Consider the following 17,347-nt stretch of genomic DNA (forward strand, 5'->3'; position numbering starts at 1 on the left):
TTTCAATATACATTGCTCCTTGACACTTTTCATTCAGTCTATTGCATATTTCTAAAATTCCTGTGCATTAGTTTGCCAGGGCTGCCATAACAAAGTATCACAGACTTGGTGGCTAGAACAGCAGAAATCTGTTTTCTCACAGCTCTGAAGGCTAAAAGTCTCAGATGGAGGCATCAGCAGGGCTGATTTCCTCTGAGGCCTTTCTCCTGGCTTGTAGATGACTATCTTCTCCCTGCGTCTTCACACGGTCTTTCCTCTGTATGTGTCTGTATCCAAATTTCCTCTTATAAGGACCCTGACCATATTGGGTTGGGACCAACCCTACTGGTCTCATACTAACTTAATTACCTCTTTGAAAGTCCTGACCCCAAATGCAATCACATTGTGAGGTACTGGGGGTTAGGACTTTAGCAAATGAATTTTAGAGTACACAATTCAGCCCACAACATACAGATTTCTACCCAGTAACTTAGTTTCACAGCCCCATATTGGACTGTGACATGCATTTTGTAAACACTGTTCTAGGAGAAATAGAGAATACCTTCTGCCAAGTAATTCACTATCTAGCTCAAGGCTCAGTATGCTTTTTCTGTAAAAGGCCAGATAGTAAATATCTTAAGCTTTGCTGGTCACATATGGTCTCTGTTGTGTATTTCTTTGTTTTTCTTTATGACACTTTCATTCTTAGCTCAAAGGTTGCGCATAAACAGATTACAGATTTGATTTAGCCAGGGGACCAGCATTCTAGCTAACTGCCCACTTAGCAGGCACTTCCTTCAAGCCTCATAGAAGAGGACATTATATTAAGATAATCTAACTCCTCCATTCTGATTCTAATCAGAATGCAACCTCCAGAACTGATTTGGCTTTCCAAGGACATTGTCCAACTTCTAGGAAAAAATGTACAGATCAGAAGACACAATATTCTGTAATACTTAGCAGCTATTTCCAATTTCAAATTAATAAACTAACAATCCGATTGTCACATGTACGTGTATTTGTGTGTAATGTGTTTGTTTCAGTGAATCAGCTCAGCTCAGCATATGCTGAAAAACTTTAGTGTGGGGACTTGTACTATGAAAGCTAGATCTTAGAACATGGTCCCCACAGGCTGCTCCATCCTGAGTTCCCAGTCTAAGAAAGCATGGAGCATCCCTCTTCCCAGCAGTATCAGTTTTCTATGGGGTCAAGTGATTAAATGGGTGAAGTGACTGAATAGACAGACTGGCTGAAACCTGACAGAGGCATTGCGTTCTATGTGCCAAAAGAGAAAACGCCTGAGTTCCTACTCCATCCTACTCTTTTGTCCTTTTAGGAGTTATCTTACTTCTCTATCCATCTCTTTGCATGTAGACTGTCTACAAAAATGGCTACCAACACATTTTCTATCCCTCTACCTCCAGACCACTTGTCCTGTCAAGAGGTAGAATCTGTTTCCGCTGCCTTTACATCTGTGCTGGCCTAGTGACTTCCTGTGCCCAGCACAATGTGGGGGGAACAAGGCTGGACTGGCTCCAGGCATAGGCTCTATGAGGCCTGGAAATTTCTGCTTTGCTCTGATGGGATCTAGATACTATATAAAAGAAACTTAGGCTACAGTACTGAATAATGACAGAACACCTGGTGAGACCCAGCCAGCGCTCGGCTGAGATGTGGGACACTTAGTGAAGGCATCTTGGGTGTTCCTGGGTGTTCCAGCCCCAGCTGAGTACCCAGCTCATGCAGCCACCCCTGTAATCCCAAATGACACTGTGTGGACAGAACCTCCCAGTTGAGCCGATCCATCCCATAGAATCACTGGAAATAATAAACTGTTTATTACTAAATTATTAAGCAAATTGTCCTGCACTGGAAGACAGCAGAACAGAGGAAGGAATAACTCGGGAAATCTCTCTAGGTAATCCTGATACTACCTTGTCTCCGTTAAGAATAGTCTGGGCTAGCACGGCTCCAGTGGCACAATCAGTTAGTGTGTGGTACTTATAAGAATAGTTTGGGCTGCAACTACTAGATGAAGCCCCAGTTACAGTGGCTTAAACAACATGAAAGTTTATTTCTCTGTCATGTGAAAGGCTAGAGACACTAAAATAACTGGTCAGAAAATGCATAGAGTGCAAGAACTTTTTCTACTTTGGTCAAGAACAGTAATGCTCTAACTTTATCTGCCCTCCCCCCAGTTGGCATTCTCAATTTCAGGTTACTAAAATGATGTTTACTCTTTCAGGGTTGGTCCCACACTAACTCTGAATAGAAGTACAAGTGGATGTTAGCTTAGAACACCTTAGGAGAAAGCTCTTCAGATTTAGGCTCAACTTCACTCAGGCTTGAAGAGAGACTGACTAATAAGTCTCTTTCTAGAGAACCAAGAGGGCTCTGGTTGGATCGTCCAATAATTGCAGAGGCAAATTTAGTCACAAGTGTTAAGCTTCAGGGCCTTTCATTTGCACACCCCTCTTTCAAGGTGATGGGTAGGGGCCATAGCACTGTGCTACCATATCATATATTTGTATAAAAATAACCATATGGCTGACCAAGACTGCTGTCTCTTTCTCTCCTGACATACTCTCTGTCACTCTTTCTCTTGTGTCAAATGTATCAGGTGGGTGAAGGGCTAAAATATGGCTAAGGGGAAGCTGAATTGGGGATACATTTAGTTTGAGAAATATTTGTGTGGTTGGCAGTCACTTCTTTGTGTGGGAAAGTTACTGCTAGCCGGCTTGGTGTGGGATGGGCCCCGAGAACACTCCTACTTCCCACTGTGCTGATTCACTGCATCACAGCACAATGATGCAGGACCAGAGGTGGAATCATGCTATAAACATGTCCTACTGCAGATGCCATTGAATCAGATGGGCACAGAATCAAAAATTAACAAGGTTTGTGATATACAGAGCCATAAGCTACTCTGTGGAAAATTTTTCCTATCATCACTGTGTAACAGGGCATACAGAGGATTCAGTTCTCACTGATACCTTGCCAAAAAAGTTCTTTCTGGTCAGGAATGTAGGCAACAAATAGCACATATAGTTATAAAAGCAACACACACTTTTTTTCATTTTTTTGATGAGAATTATACAAAATAAAAGGTAATTGAATTCCTATGTTCGAAAGTACAAACCTAAGCAGATTAGTGAGGATATCTGTACATGAATTACATATTTTACTCATCCTGACATATCAGATGTAGTCTTAGCAATTTTGATACAGGCTGTCCTGACATAGTCTGGTGGTTCCAGACAAAATGACCCAAATAACTGAGTGTTATCAGTTCAAATAATATTTAAGATTGTCACTCACTGCATAAAAAAATTTTGAAATGCCCTAAAATCCCACAGCACATATATGGAAGAAATTTGCTAGAAATTTTCTACAAATATATAGGCCGTTAACAACGGGTTGTATAGTTAGAAAAAGCTTTTCTAAACTATAATTTTTTTAAAGGTTCAAAGAATGATGCCAGAATAAAGAGTGAATTATTTCTAATTTTTCTACAGAAAGTTGAATTAAAAAAATAATTTTCTTTTTTTTTTTTTTTAATTTTTTTTTTCAACGTTTATTTATTTTTGGGGGGACAGAGAGAGACAGAGCATGAACGGGGGAGGGGCAGAGAGAGAGGGAGACACAGAATCGGAAACAGGCTCCAGGCTCTGAGCCATCAGCCCAGAGCCTGACGCGGGGCTCGAACTCACGGACCGCGAGATCGTGACCTGGCTGAAGTCGGACGCTTAACCGACTGCACCACCCAGGCGCCCCTAAAAAAATAATTTTCATATAAAGAAGTGATCAAAGAACATACAACCAAAAATGTAGGAAAAGGTATTACAGGTAAGTGTTACACATTTAATGATAAGAAATATGCTTTTCTTTTGGATTTGGGAATGTTGGTATTAATTTTTAAAAATTTGTGTTTTATGTGGTATTTTCCCTTACTCGAAGCAATGTTTACTTTCAAACCTAATTTTGTATGAGCTCTTGGCTCCATAATATTTGATTCAGCCCCTGAACAGTAGAAGAAAATCTCAATTAGTTCAACTAAATAAAAATAACTTGTTCCCCCAAAAGAACAAAGCTTTATGTTAGGGTGTATAACTGTCATACTGATGCTCAAAGATGGCGCCTTCTGGGCTTACAGACACAGCTCTCCCAGAGCCGTAGGAGGGGAGGCTCCCAGGCTGTGCAGAAGGCCATCACCCTGGCTGGCCAGATCACTACATTGTCCTATGCAGATCTAGAGTGTGTTCGGCAATTGTGCCACATGTGTTCAAAACACTTGTTACTTGAAAGGAAAGATGGTGCTCCTTTTTTCTTTTTTAGTTTTTCCTGGCCAAAGTGAGCATTAAATACATTTTAGGTTAAAATTCCACCTACAAGTATATCTTCACCCCACAAACAGTGGACTTTACTGTCTTTACCTTCATTTTCCTGATTTTCTGCTTTAAAAGAGCATTTGTCTCAGAGTAATTCAATTTTAAGCAGAGAAGGGAGAGGCATTTAATTATCAAAAATAATCATTACCCAAAATAAGTTCTTTTCACTTGAATGTATATTCCCTGGACAGTATCTCAACTCCAAATATGTTAGGTTAGTTAACAAAAAATGTTTTATGCATCACCCTCTAATTAAGGTTCAGGAAGTGGTGCTCCCAGTAGACAAGTAAAATATTCCTTTATTTTGACATTGCACCATTGTTGAATTTATGGAGTTGGATTAAGCACTAGAAAAACTATTCACCACTTATTAGTATTCACTGCAGGAACTGCCTTGAACTTCATGATTTTAAAATAACCTTTTAAATAAACTGGATATTTAAATGTGTTTTATTTTCATCAGAAAGATGCACAGATAATTTTTTCTGAGCTAGCAATTTGTGGTTTCTTTTGAAGTTTTGTTTTTTATTTATTTTTGGGAGAGTTTCCTAGAGTTTTTATAATCTAATTCTAATTGCCTAAGAATTACATCAAAATGTAGTGGGAAAAACTTAATCCAGAAGTTATTTTTTTTATGGAAAATGGAAGAGTTTTTACAAGAAACCGGTTGCATGGTTACATTTTATTTTTAAGTTTATCCATCCACCTTCCCTCACTTTTGGCAGAAATAAATCATGTGAAATTAGATAATTATACCCTTATTCTTTATAGAATTTAGTTTATTTAGTAGTGCAACCACTCTATTCTACAGAAGTTAGTCTAGGAACACATTTCAATTTCAGTGCCATCAATTCCTGTTTATTCTTGTCACTCATGTAGTTGTGACTTAACTAACAACAGATTTAGATGTTTGGGATATCCGTAATATATTGGATATGTGTAAACATAAAACCATGTAGTCTATGTCTTCTCACCGTCCACACTAAATTCACTTATACATAGAAACAATGAATTCTGTTTACCAAGAAATAGTGGTTTGAAGTGTTTGTTAACTTTTTGTTTTTTAACAAGACCCTTTCTCAAGTGTGCAAGGTCAATCTGGTAATGAGGTATGTTCAATTTCACATCTACAAGAAGCCATCTTAATCATGCAATAGTTTTTACTTATTTATTTTTTTCCAGTCAGTTTATTCTCATGCAAACAATAAGTATGTTTATGTTCACTGTTGACAAGAACCTCCAGGTTAGATACACCTTGCCTTTCAGTTATTCATTCTAAGCCCATCTAATCTGCTCAGATCAGGGCTCACTGATGTGGCAGTAAAAGTCTTCTTCAATGCATCACCACTGGGAATCAGTGACTCCTAGTAAAAAAAACATACACAATGCTACAGCTACCTGTAAAACTAACAAAATTATTATTGTTCAGTTTATTAAAAATAATTTTATTTTATTGTAAGAGTCAAGATTTTTAGGGTTGGTCACCAATCAAAATTATAAAAATCTTGGTACTTACGGGCAATATAAAGATAGTAGCAACTGCCAGTAGCCATTTTAGTGCAGTCTCTGCAATGGAAGTCCTTTGGTTCCTTTTATCATCAGCACAGACAAGGGGTCATGGACTTTCATATGTGCACTGAGCATCCCTTATGATGGTATTCTCCAAGATCGGTGGCTCTGTTCATTGTTTCTCAGCATTATCAAGGGGGATATGCTCACTATTAGCTGCAGAGGTCACTGTTGTGACCACTAGTTCACTCTCGTTGTTGCCACACTGAAATGGTCAAGAAAGAAGTTTGAAAAAAAAAAAAAGATGGGGGCACCTGGGTGGCTCAGTCGGTTAAGCATCCAACTTCAGCTCAGGTCATGATCTCATAGTTAGTGAGTTTGAGCCCCACATAGGGCTCTGTGCTGACAGCTCACAGCCTGGAGCCTGCTTTGGATTCTGTGTTTCCCCCTCACTCTCTGTCCCTCCTCCACTCATGCTCTATCTCTGTCTCTCTCTCTCTCTCTCAAAAAGAAATAAACATTAAAAAAGAAAAAAAAAAGATGGTAACTATGTGGTGTATTTTCAGCAGTGTCACCAATAGTAAAGACATTTTATTTGATTCACTATGGATCATTACACTTTTTCTACTGCCTTCTCTCCAGGAATTTGGAGAGAAGTTCTGGAAAGGCTGTGTCAGGAGATAATAACATTACTCAGGGCTCTACTCAAAATGTCTCTCTTCCATTCAGGCTTTATAGCGTTAGCAAATGTTCTCTGAATCTCTGACCTCTTGAACGACTTTCTTTTCTTTATTCTGATTCTTTGTTCAGAAAAGCAAGGGACATCTGTGTTTCCTCAGTTGTTTAGGGCACTTTTTAAGGAGCCAGTTGTCTGTGCCAATGCTTATTGCCTTTTCAAAGATCTTTTCAAAGAAGTTCACCAGATCTTTGTGCAAATAAAGCCAATAGCTGTATGGCCAGCAGTTGGTTACTCCATAATGTGCCTAAATTCACAGAGCTGGTTGCACAATTTCCAACTTTATTCTTGGACTCTTGTTATATTTTGTCCTTGGAAGCTCTAGATGATGTGTCTGTTAGGATAATATCTTTCCTATCTTGTAAGGTCTAAGGTGTACACTTTTTCTTACTGCTCTTCTCTTTCTTACTGGAATGTCATCCAACTTGTCTGATTTCTTTGTGCTCACATAACTTTTTCCTGTGCTGTTGCTTTGACAAATACCAAATTCTTACCCCTTTTCTTTATACAAACACACTGTGTTTCTCATTGTCAATCTGGGAAACCCCTTATCCTGGCTTTCAAAAACCTCCCAGATCCCTGTCCTTTCCCTACTCTCTTTATCTCCAGCTTCTCATCATATTCACCTGCTTCAGCCTAGCTGATCTCTTCTCTTTTGGAGAAATCAAAAGAGGTCATCTTTCTCCCACCTAATGCCCAGCCATGGCTTGTCCATTTCCCTATCTGGAAATCCCTTTCTTCCCTCCCCTCCCCCTCAGCCTTCAAGCTCCAACCCAATTCCTTCCTTCCTTCTTAGGATGTCTTTCTTGACTTCTGATGATTTTAGCTCATCTCTTTCTGAATGGTTCTAAAACTTATTTCCAAAATTTCTCATTTGCCACATTTATAACCAATGATCCAATATCTTTCCTTATCTCCCCTAGGATATTATGTATTTTTTGGAGAATAAGGGCCAAAATTTAGGGTTCCCATCCTTACTCCACATTTACTTTAGCACAGGGTCTTCCTATAGGAGGCACTAAATAGGCATTTGTTGAACCATCTGGTGCTGGACTATTCTGTATCACAGATGGACACGTGCCTGATGGTGAACTGATCCTCAGAAAGGTTAGATGACTGATTGCTTTAGGTCGAACAGTTTTCTTTTTATCTGCCCAATTTCCTGCTATCATCAGCAATAAAAATGTAGCGGTTTATATTTGATGTAGAGGTTTTCTTCCTGTTAAGTAATTCTCTACTCCTCTCATTATCCCTAATTTTCTAAAACCTCTTTTGTTATGGTTCCCCATGAGGCAGCCATGTTTCAGTGAAACCCATTCCTGGCCTGAATGTTTTGTAATATCTGATATGTAGATCCCTTCTCTCACTATACTGATGATATAGTACAGAGATTGGCAAACTTTTTCTATAAAAAGCCAGAGCATAAATATTTTTAGCTTTGCAGACCATTTGGTATCTGTTGCAAACACTCAACTCTGCCATTGTAGCACAAGATCAGCAATAGACGATACATAAATGAATGAGGTGGCTGTGTTCTAACAAAATTTTTCATGAATGCTGAAATTTGAATTAGATACAATTTTCATGTGTCATGTGTTCGTATTATTCTTTTGATTTTTTTTTAACAATCACTGAAAAGTGTACAAACCATTCTTAGCTGGTAGGCTTTACAAATACAGACGGTAGGCCAGAGTTGGCCTGCCAACTCCTGACACAGTATCGGTAGAGTATATTAAAGTGCAACCTAGACATCATCAGCCAGGTTACTTTAACTAGAGGTAAAATTGACTTGAGCCTGGTTTCCTGGCCTATGGAATTTCAGATCTGTCCCTAAGGGTCCTGTCTGTTCTTGATGGACATATGATATCCTCTATTTCTTGTTCCTTCTTCCTTATGTCTGGTCTCTGTTATATACCATGCTGACCTCCCTAGGAAATAAAGCCCCTTTGCTGAGCTCCTCAAAAATCTCCACCCACACAAGTCTTCATGAACAAAATAGACTTTACTGAAGGTTTTAGAGGAGGAGTTTGTCACAGAAATCTAAGTTATGCCAATGGAATTGGACATTGCAAATCTTAAAAGGTCATTCTATCCCTTTATCACTCCCCACTATCCCCAAATAAATACTATGTCTTTTTTCTTAAAGCCTTATGCTTTATAAAAAATACTTATTTTTGAGAGACAGAGAGAGTCTGCATATGGGAGGGGGAGGGAGAAGAGGAAGGAGAGGGGAAGACAGAAGATCCAAAGTGCTGACAGAAGAGAGCTGGATGTGGAGCTCGAACTCACGAACAGTGAGATCATGACCTGAGCCCAAGCTGGATGCTTAATCGACTGAGGCGCCTAGGCGCCCCATATCATGTCTTCTTTAAAGAGGACTGGTTCAACTTTTTACAAGAGCAGTATATTTTCTCCCCTTTCAAATTTTGGCCATTCATTCGTTCATTCATTCAACATGTATTTATTGAACGTGTACTACAGTGTTGTCTAAAGAAACTTTCTGCAACAATGGAAATGTTCTATATCTGTACCATTCAATACAGTGGCAACTAATCACATGTGACTACTGTGCTCTTGAAATGTGCCTAGTGAGACCAGGAACTGAATATGAAACTGTATTTTATTCAAATTAATTTAAATTTAAATAGTCATGAATGGCTAGTGCTACCATCTTGGATAGCACAGATCTAATATGTGCAGGCCACTTAGATACCCTAAGAGGTTCTACTAATACTCAGTTCCTAAAGTTTAGCACATAGTTGGGACTGGGCCTTCACTGCCAGCATGCAGGATTTAATTAAAATGCTATGTTTTATCATAGCTGTCTTATAATCAATAATGTTTAAAGCTTTCACTCTTCACTCATGTAATGTCACTGAAGATAGTCCCTGGCTTTCAAGGTTCTCCCCAATTTTCCACTTCAGTTGCACACAAATGCAAAGGTTCATTTCCCTCAAGGGCACATTCCTCACACAAAACACATCTTCAGCCATGTGTCCAAATGCTATATTGATTCCAGCTGTTTTTTTTTTTTTTTTTTTTACCAAGTACATAGACACAACAGCTGGTCTTTGTTTTTAATGCCTCTCCATTTAGGCTAAATATTTCATCCTAAATACTGTTTTAATATGTTAACATGGGAACGATCCATATGGAAACTATCCTATGGAAATACTGATGGTTTGTACAAAAGAGGATTAATCTAGCTAGATTAGGAAGGCTCAAAATAGTGCTGGAGCATTTCTCAGAAATGTAGATGGATACTTAATTTAATCACCAGAGATAAACAATCCCTTGGGCAATGAAGCCACACTTTTGGCATGGTCACAAAGATATAATTAACCTGTGCATTATAGCAAAGCTGGAGTCATAGTTATGAGGTCACTTGCAACATTCTGCCAGAGAGTATAATATTCAGATACATGTAGATCTTGAAGAAGCTTGGATCTACAGCCCCAAAGACTGAGTTAGTGTTGGAATTCACTCTAAAAGTATGGCTCAAAATAAGACATAATCTAAGAGGGCCAGCATATTCAGGAGACCAGTTATATTTAGCCTTCCCTAGTTGTTTGAGTCACTTAGCAATTGGTAGGGCTCAAGATACAAGATATTGATAACTACTTTCCACATTAAAAGATAGAGTAGATATACAATACACAGTTAGGATGTTGTCTTATAATAAGCACCTGACAAATCTTAGTTCCCCTTTCCCCTACTTTGCTCCCTGGCCTTTGAGACTTTAGTTCCCAGGGAGGTGATTATCTAAAGGAGCCCTCTCCCAAGGCTGCTGTGACCAGAAATTTCACCTCCCTGGAGCAGAGGTGCCCTGGAGGGATTGTGAGACAGGACAGAGATGAGAAATGGCTCTAACCAAACTGTTTCAAACAAGGTCACAAGCAATAGGAAATGGTATTCCTCTCTACCATAAGTATTATAAACCCAGAACACAAAAAATTCTTATAGGAAAGGTTCTAGGAAACATGACCTTAAATTAAAAACCAAGCTCAAATAAAGCCTTAAAGAGCAATGGATAGTGTGGTAGAAAAAATACTGTCTGGTAATCAGGAGAACTGGGTTCTAGCTCCAACTCTGGATCCAAACTGAACACTTGGACACTGAGTCTTAATTTTCATTTATAAACAATGGGTCTTTAAGCAGGTGGTCTCAAGGCAGTATGACACTTTGTCATTCTATAATATTTCACTACAAGAATGGTTTTAGTAATAGCTTTATCAACCCTATTAACAAAACAGCTGTAGCCCTATCTTTAGCGGCATTTGAGGAAACAGTATCACTGGGATTCCTTGACTTTCACTGTGGTCCGAGTCCACAGTTAAATCAGGGCTGACTCATCTTTTACACATAATAGACACTAGGGTTCATAACACCTTTAGGGCTCATGAAAATGTTTTAAAACTAAAATGTTTCAGCTTTAATTTCTTTTAAAATCAGAATAAAACATGAACAAAATAATGATGAATTATAATAATAACTTGTTTGATTTGTTTTTGGATTATAGTTTTCATACCAATTCTGTCATAAAATATAATTTCAATTTTTTTGTTTAAAAGAATTGAAAGGGCTCATGGTTGTAATGCAGCCCTGTCCATTATAGATTCTGATGTATAGGAATTTATAATACTTCCAAATAGGTAAAACTTAGGAAAGTCTATAAGGGCCTTTTCATTCTAGGTTCAGTAGTTGGTACTTAGTGGTGACACATAGAAATAAAGTTACAATTGAGAGTTAAACTAGTAAATCAACACAGTGAATGAGAACAATAATTTATAGAAGTTACTTAAAATGCAGGAAGCTTCCAGGAAGAGACAAGTTAGGATATCTGTGATAGTAATTATAACCATTATTGACCATTTGTGATGTATCAGGTGTTGTAGTAAGTGCATTATATGCACTATTTCATTTATCCTCACAACAACCTTATAAGGTATTATTATGAACTCACTTTATGGAGGAATAAACAGGCTTACGGAGATTAAGTTAACTTGGTGAATGTCAGACATTTGGTAAATAGCAGAAATGGAATTGGAATATGGAGTTTGACTTGGGAGAACACAATAATGTTCCAACAAAAGCCTGTCACCCTGTGAAAGCACTCAACCCTCCACGTATTAGCACAGCTCAGCACAGGTGGAGTGAGTCTACATGGATCATAGGGAAGCAGATCATACAAGGTAGACTCCAAGGGGATTAATCCTAAAGATGAAAGGTAAAACTTGAAGGCTAATCGAAGAAAATGTTATTTATTTCATGACCAAGTATTAGATAAAAAAATTCTTAGAACACAAACCAGAGGGATTCTGTCACTCTGCCTTTCAGCAAGATTCTCAGGTAGGAAATTGTTAATGGGATTTTTCACACACAAAAAAAAAACTTTTGAAATTAAAAAAAAGTTAATAGATTACCTTCTACAAAGGTGTAGAAGTACAATTGGAGAACACATGTTTTCCTAAAATCTAAGTTTCCAATGGTTATAGATCAAGAGAATTAAAAAATTTGAAATTAGTTATAAGAAATATAATGGAATGGCCATTCCAACAGATTGAAAGGAATCCTAAAAGAGAGGGCCAGCAGATGAGGAGATATCAGGACTGAAGTAGAGAAGACCAAACCCAAAAGCTTCCTTTAGCCATGCTGCTAAGGGTTCTAGGCATTCCCAGTGAGATAACAGTGGAAATTAGTATAAATACCACAGAACATAGTGTTCATAGTTTGTAGTGAAGAACTATGTCCAAGCTAATTTACAGTAATTTGTTTACAGTTCTTATTTAATATGGTCTTCATTAAGTTATTCTCAATTACTTCTTTTTTTTTTTAACAATGCCTTTAATGATCATTACCATCTCTTCTTTTTTGTCAGGAAGAACGTAAGGGGGGGAGGGGCAGATAGAGGGAGACAGATGATCTGAAGCGAGCTCTGCCCTGACAGGCTGACAGCAGCGAGCTGATGTGGGGCTTGAACTCACAAACTGCGAGATCATGATCTGAGCCGAAGTCAGATGCTCAACCAACTGGACCACCCAGGTTCCCCTCAGTTACTTCTTTTGTGGTCTTTATTAAGGGTTGGATTAATGGACTCCTCTAATTAATACTCTAGAAGTATTAATGTCTGTATCAGATTGACCTCACTCAGTTGGCATATTAACCATGCCGTCTATTTTCTGATAGTTTGACATCTTGGGACCTTGCTGACCTCAGAGGGAGATAATTCCTAGAGATAGCAAACAACTTGCCTGTGAGCAAACACTTCACATGCAAACCAGCCAATTTAGTGCCCACAGCCCTCAACCGTATCTTTTACTGGGCTCTCACACTCGGGGCCACTATCCTCTGCCCTAATCACCCCACAGTCAAATAACAGACAACCAGGAACACCCCTCTATGCACCCCCTAGAGCCTGATAATTTTAAAACTTGTCAACCCTAAAGCTATTTATCCTGTTTCCTTTCCATGGAAATCACAACAAAGGCTTCTCCCCACATTTTCCCCTTGACCCCTTCACCTTCTGACCAAATCTGGTGCCTCCCTATGTGGCCCCCCATGGCATGGTATGCCCCCTCCTCTTGGGAACTGTGAGTATACAAACTTTTTTCTATGGCACTTTTCCCCTGATCTTTTGGTTTTGCCATACCTGAATAATAACAAAATCTTTATTTTAAAATGATCGGTGATTATGTTTACGAAGAGACCTTAGCCAGGTTTCTTCTTATCTGTGTTGGGATGCACATTACAAAGGAACTGACGAGTGTTTTCCCATACTGTCCATACTGTCCCATACTGTTAGAAGAAAAACATGTTTTTATGCAAATATTAATATTCTGGCCACTAGATAAAGAATTTCTGCAATAGGGTAAAATGGATGAAACAGAATTGTATCGAAGCCTCTTCTATAGCCATGAGAGAAAGAAAAGGAGAAGTGGGCCATGATTTGGGCATGATCCCCTCACTGCTAGTCAATGAGAGAATGCTTAAGAATGCATCACAGAGAAGGGAAGGTGTGAATGCACTCAATAAATTGAAGTCAGGAGTATTAGTTGGCACATAATAAGGGTAACAATATTTAAATACAAGGAATATGAATCACATTCATGGGCCAGATGGAGATCTGGAGAGTGGGGCAGGAATAAATTATATCTCACAGTGTGATGTGTTTCAGTTTACATAGTTTAGGAGACAAGGAGCCCCAAGCTAAATTGGAATACTCCACTGATCCTCCTTGCTCTGTGTCACAGAACCAGACCCCACTGCCCCTCAAGGGTCAATGGATCCAGAGAATAGCTTACTCACTTCTCTGCAAGTCAAGAGAAACCTGGAGAAGTAAAACCCTTCACCGTGAAACTGGATGGCTACAAGATATCAGGGCAGAGATGACCCTTCACCGTTTCTGTAGGGGCAACAGTGCCTCCGTTTCCTCATCTGCCACATTGTAATGGAAATAGCACTCAGCTCAGAGGACTATTGTCAGTTGAGAGAGGTCTGTAGAGCACTGGGCACACAGCCTCGTCCATGTGGCTGTTCATTAAGAGTTAGCTAATGCCGACAGCAGGCGTGCGGGCGGTCCACGCCTCAGTGACTCAGCAGGGATTGGTCCCACTGTGGCGGCTGCCAGCTCCTGCCACTGGCTTGGCTCTGGCGCAGGCTGGTCTGATGGGGTGGCTCTGGCCTCCTGCCCCTGTCCTGGGGCCCAGCTGGCGGACGCGGAGGCAGCCCGGGCCCACCGCGGCGGCCAGAGACCCCTGTGCTTGCGCTGGATCCCGCCCTTTATGCAGCAAGAGTCCACGCGCTTGGAGCGGAGAAGGCCCGCTCGCACGTGGAAAGTGCCCCCTTGCAGACTCAGGTGACCTTCTTCCGGAGGAAGGGAAAGGGCAAAGGAATGTCCAGACCCGGTGCAGTGGATCAAGACTTTAAATGTGCGCTGAAGCAGGAGAGGGCCAAATATGATAAAGTTCAGTGCAGACCTAAACCACGGGGAGAAGAAACCAGAACTGTCAGAACAAGTGTCCAATGGCCCTTTGGAGTCAGTCGCACTGGAGAATAGCCCGCTGGTGCAGTAGGACGGTCAGTGCCTTCTCCCACAGTATTTGGAATAGGTGCGCTACACAGACATCATCCTGGACATGTGGTTCAGGCTAGTGCAGTCCCTACTGGGCCACTTGTTGGAGCTCAGCAGGGCCACGGAGTCCAGTGAAGGGGGCTGCAGGGCCACGCTAGCCCCTGGAGGGCTCCGTGGTGGCAAGTTACTGGTGGTGAAAGAGAAGCACGAATAGACCAAGAGGAATGTGACAGGCAAAGATGGCAAAGAGCGCTTGGGTGGCTGGGTGCTGGAGCAGATTCCCTTTCTGTAGAATTGTGAGGAGGAGGATGGCCATGAGGACCATGAGGAGGACTACAGCCATGAGGACAACTGTGAGCTGGACAGTGTGCAGCACAAGAAGCAGCACGTGAAGCTGCCCTCCAAAGCCTGATGAGGATGAGGATGAAGAGGAAGTATGACTCCCAGGATGCCTTCCATGAGTTCGATTTTCCGGGCTCAGGAGAGGATTGGGAGCTCTCTCCAGACCCTTAACAATGCACTGGAGAGGGACCCACCATGAGTTGGAAAACCAAGGAGCCCAGCTCCAGGGAATTTTGGCCAACCTTTGGGATGTGGATGGGGTGTCCCCCAAAGGAACTGGTTCGCCTCTTGGCACACCCCAGTCCCCAGCCACATGAAGACGTTTTCATCATGAATAGGATCAGGGGCAGGGAGGTAGCTTGGGGAACTTGCCGGATCTTACCATCACCAATGACAATGACCTCAGCTGTGATCTCTCTACCAGCAAAGACGTCTTTAAGAGGATGTGGAACCCCAAAACACCACTTTTATGACCTGGATGTTGGTAGTGTCTTCCTCATACTGGAGTTGAGGAGAAGCAGCAGCCCAACTCAGATCAACCAGGTGGTGAGTCACTCAAAGCAACCCCTCATCATCATTGCCATGACAACAGAGACATCTGCTTTCTGGACAACCAGACAGGGAAATCTATGCACTCCATGGTCTCCCACTTGGACATGATCACTAGCCATGGACCCTAATGGCATATTTCTTTCTTTATTTTTATTTTTTTTTATTTTTTTAATGTTTATTTATTTTTGAGACAGAGAGAGACAGAGCATGAATGGGGGAGGGTCAGAGAGAGGGAGACACAGAATCTGAAACAGGCTCCAGGCTCTGAGCTGTCAGCACAGAGCCCGACGCGGGGCTCGAACTCACGGACCGCGAGATCATGACCTGAGCCAAAGTCGGCCGCTTAACCAACTGAGCCACCCAGGCGCCCCTAATGGCATATTTCTGATGCTGGGAAGTCATGACCAATCATTGCGGAGCCTGGACAACAAAACATGCGAGCAGGAGATCATGGCCTATCACAAGAAGCATGAGGAGGCTATCCAGTCTGTCACCAGCCACCCCAACAAGGCCTTCATTGCCAGTGTGGACACTGATACCCCTGCCAAGATCTTCGTATAATGCCTACCTGGCCCAGCCCTGACTGCCATGCTGACTAGGGAGCAGGCCAGGCAGGTGGAACTAAGATGACTCCCAGCCTCAGTCTGGAGGCCCAGAGGTCCAGCCTCTTCCCACCTGCCTCAGAGCCTGGTGGTACTTCCCCCAGGAGACCATTCCCCATGGCCTACCCTTCCCCAAGAATCCTGGGGAGTGGCCTCCTTTGGGAATCACCCTCCAGAATGGCCTCTGGGAGTTTCCTCTCTGGGCCCTGGTGCCCAGTCCTGGTATCTGAGCTGCCTTCTTGGGCACAGCACAATTGGGGCTGGGTGTCCTTGGGGGTCAGCTTTTCCAAGATGCCAGAAGATGCCAGGTTCTCTCTTTAACCCCCAACTCCTCTTTTCCATCTCCTCAGACCTGGGTGGGAGCTGTGCTGTGAGGAGCCCCAGGCACCCCTGATCTGGGTCCCCCCAGATGCCATGAAGCCAGTTGGACCCTGGACTGTACTCAGTGGGCGTACCAGGCCTGGTCCACCCAGGAAGCTTGCCCAGACCAAAACCCTCCCCTCAAGTTCCCTCAACACAGCTTTCTAGAAACTACCCAATGCCTCTAGGCCAGTAACTGCCTAGGGAGCAGGTGATGCCCTCACGGGAGATGCTCACCCCTATCTCCCCCAGGACTTCTCCAAGGGCAACTCCCATGGGGCCAACAATGGGGAGAGATGGCTTTCTCTTGTCTCCTCCTAGGACATGGAGGGTGGAGAAGGGTCCCCCATAGCTCTTTATGAATAAATCTGTATAAATAAATAGGATTTTAATGTAGCCCACCTTCACCCATGTTGTTGTCACCCTAAATTCTTGGGTTCTCTTCCAGGTTTATAAGCCCCATCCCCTCTGCCCTGGACTTGGATGTGAAATTTGTCTCCATAAACCCATTGAAGAAAAAAAAAAGTTAGCTGTTGCTCTTATCTACATAACATTTTACAGATAAAGAAACTGAAGCTGTAAGAGAGACCACCAGAGGTTGACCAGGCTGAGCTGAAACCCAGATCTGATTGACCCCCAAATCCATACACTCAACACTATGCTGCTGCTTCTTTTTTTTTTTTTTTTTTTAATGTTTACTTATTTTTGAGAGAATGCAATTGGGGGAGGGGCAGAGAGAGGGGGACAGAGAATCCAAAGCGGGCTCTGTACTGACAGCAGTGAGCCCCATGTGAACTCAGGAACTGAA

General features: G+C 41.6%; 1 pseudogene; it reads left to right on the top strand.

The window, feature by feature from the left end:
* Positions 1–14,324: 14,324 nt before the first annotated feature.
* Positions 14,325–15,686, top strand: LOC121029145 (striatin-4-like; annotated as a pseudogene).
* Positions 15,687–17,347: the final 1,661 nt, after the last annotated feature.

The sequence above is a fragment of the Herpailurus yagouaroundi genome, unplaced genomic scaffold (assembly GCF_014898765.1).
Source record: "Herpailurus yagouaroundi ecotype Mexico unplaced genomic scaffold, PumYag 139, whole genome shotgun sequence".
NCBI classification, from domain to species: Eukaryota; Metazoa; Chordata; class Mammalia; order Carnivora; family Felidae; genus Herpailurus; species Herpailurus yagouaroundi.